Here is a 2670-nt window from a genome sequence, read left to right as displayed (position 1 = left end):
AAAGCTCTCAATTTTCCAGATTTGTAAAATGTCAGATATGTAAAAAAGATATCTGTTCTTTGCAAGTGATTGGTTATAAAAATATAATTTAAAAATGAATATTGTTTATAAAAATATTCTTGCATATATTTTTCCTTTTTGAAAACTGCTCGCACGTTCTCTCACTATCAACGGCTTGCCAATTCATAGAGAAAAATTGCACCAACTACCCCCACATAGGTGTTAGATATGAGACAAAAACACTGGAGACACCAGTGTTTTTTAGGCATGTCAATCGCCTACAAGGGTGCCCATAGAAGACAGTGTTTCATCGAGATCTACCAGAATGCAACACCTGGACCAAATTTTGCCTTTTTCTATACATTCATTTTTGAATTTTGCGGCCTGTTTGCACCAAGAAGGCCTCTTTTATCAATATATCTTGATGGATAAGGCAGCCCATAATGAATCGACTTAGTGTCATTTGGATAGACTCCAAATATATGGGAAACATTGCCCATGGAAAGTCTTCAGCATTTTTGACTTCTGTCATACTATACGAAGAACTCCAGAGCTGTAGAATTGTTAGAATTGTTAATTGAAATTAAAGATAACATTTTACATCGTCTGAAACGTTGGATTTAATTTCTTCGTTGATTTTTTGTTGTATTTCAGGATTACAGGCGAGATGATAAATACACCATCGTAAAGTAGAACTGGTCGTGTCATATCTGCAGAAACCATTTAAAATTTTATATTAACAATAATTCCCTGGTATCGTAATTACAACTTAAGTAACTTCCGATACCCAGCTGCCATAAGCATCATTGCATTTGCAATTGCAATACGGTCTGAAAGTTTCTTGATTTCTCCATTACTCTCATCTTCTGCCTCTATAATTCTCTGCAGCAGATCTTGTGGACGTTGCTAAAATAATAACATATGAATTAAATTTCATGAAGTTTTCAGATTAATCTACCGTAAATAAACTCACAATTAATATTTTCCTAGCGTTGATCACTATTTGAGATGTCTCATAAACCGTGCACCAAAATGGTAGATTCAGAAAATGCTTCAAGTTTTCTATTTTATATGGAAGGAAACTGCATAATGGCTCTACTTCCGTAAAACAAACTGAATGACGTGAAAAATTATTATTTAATTAATTATTATCTTATTAAACAATAAAATTTAGTGTTAATGATAATTGAAACATCACTCGATATTCCAACCAAAGCATCAGAAGTATCAGTTGAAAACGCAGCGGAAGCAGACTCGATAAAGATGTTAGTTTCATTATTTTGCACATCTGTGATTATACCAAACACTGATGGGCACATTATATCAAACACTAATCTTTTACATATATTTGCTATATCGAACGGCCGATCTCCTTGTTTCTCTAGATTTTTTAAGAAGATATTTATCGGACGAGACATTAGGGAACTCATCCGAAATATAAAACTTTACAGCACTCTGAAAGAATTGTATAATAAAATATCGAATAAAGATTGTATTTACCATTTTAATCTTTCCTGTACTGAAACAAGTGGTTAATAAAATTAAAAGTTACCCAAATATTTTTCCGTATTGTTGTAACCATTCTTCAATTCGTTTTTCAAAACAATGTCTTGCTTCTTCTATAGCGTTGTCTTTAGATCTGCGAGTGAAAGTACTTACACCATCGTTAAGTTCATTCAAATTTCCAATGAAGAAATTTGGTTTTGGTCCTGGTGTACCGTAACGTTGAAATAAAGTCATTCTCCATTTCCTCCGTCTGTATAAATGAAATAAGAAGTATATAAATATTTTTGGTATTAGTAGGTTTATTTTGGCCAAGAAGTTCCATTTCCTGAATACTGTAGGTTCGGGCTAGGACTGGCTGGTCACGCAGAGATTTTCGGATTTTCTCCACGTCTGTAACGATTGAATAGGGGCCAGTTTCTCTTAAAAAGATTTCCCAAAAGGCATTCCCCCTAGGCAGATCGCCCAAGTGTTGCGTTGCAGTAACTTAACTAAACAAACAGGTGATTCGTGTTATAATATTAAAATGAAATTATTGAGAAATTGTAATAAGCTAATTTGAAAGTTGGTGGAGACTTTAAAATTTTTACAAAATATATTCTTATTCTATACTATAATTCTAGAAATATTCAGCCCATCAGCAGATACGTGATGAAACCACAAAAGACTTTTTGTCAGTCATGGGTTCGCGCCTCACCGCGTGGCGTTTTTCATGCTTTCTTTCCGTTTATAAGAACTAAATGGTGGATAGTTTCCGTGTACAGAAGAAGCGATGTTAAAGGCCATAAAACAAATAACATCGTTTATATTTAATAGTTTCTTAACTTAATATCAAAGAACATTCTGTCACTTACCTTATCCACAATGAAGTGACACAAATGAAAATAGAAAACAGTATCGCCGTGCTTAGATACATCTTAATTCTGGGTACTGTAGATTTGATATTCTACACTAAAAGCTTCAATATGATAAATGTCTCGTATATAAATCTATAAAATGAGATATAACAATAAATATACTTTATAGCATAATTATAGTAATAACACAATATATAGTATATTACCATTTAATTAAGTTTAGAGTAGAGCATATCTGTATGGAAATGGTAACAGTGTTGTATAACTATACAGTAGAGCATCGATTATCCGACCCCCGATTAACCGACTT

The 2670-nt window shown here is 33.0% G+C and overlaps 1 long non-coding RNA gene across 1 annotated transcript; it reads right to left on the bottom strand.

Annotated features, from left to right (window-relative positions):
• Window positions 1-572: 572 nt before the first annotated feature.
• LOC136972174 (uncharacterized) lies at window positions 573-1412 on the bottom strand. Its single transcript, XR_010880293.1, has 3 exons — window positions 974-1412; window positions 788-906; window positions 573-710 (listed from the first exon to the last, which is right to left on the bottom strand). It is a non-coding gene; the product is annotated as an uncharacterized lncRNA (long non-coding RNA).
• Window positions 1413-2670: the final 1258 nt, after the last annotated feature.

Source organism: Centruroides vittatus, unplaced genomic scaffold (assembly GCF_030686945.1).
Source record: "Centruroides vittatus isolate TY-2023 unplaced genomic scaffold, ASM3068694v2 contig_2818, whole genome shotgun sequence".
NCBI classification, from domain to species: Eukaryota; Metazoa; Arthropoda; class Arachnida; order Scorpiones; family Buthidae; genus Centruroides; species Centruroides vittatus.
The sequence above is the reverse complement of the archived record's forward strand: the minus strand, read 5'-3'. Positions and strand labels throughout refer to the sequence as shown.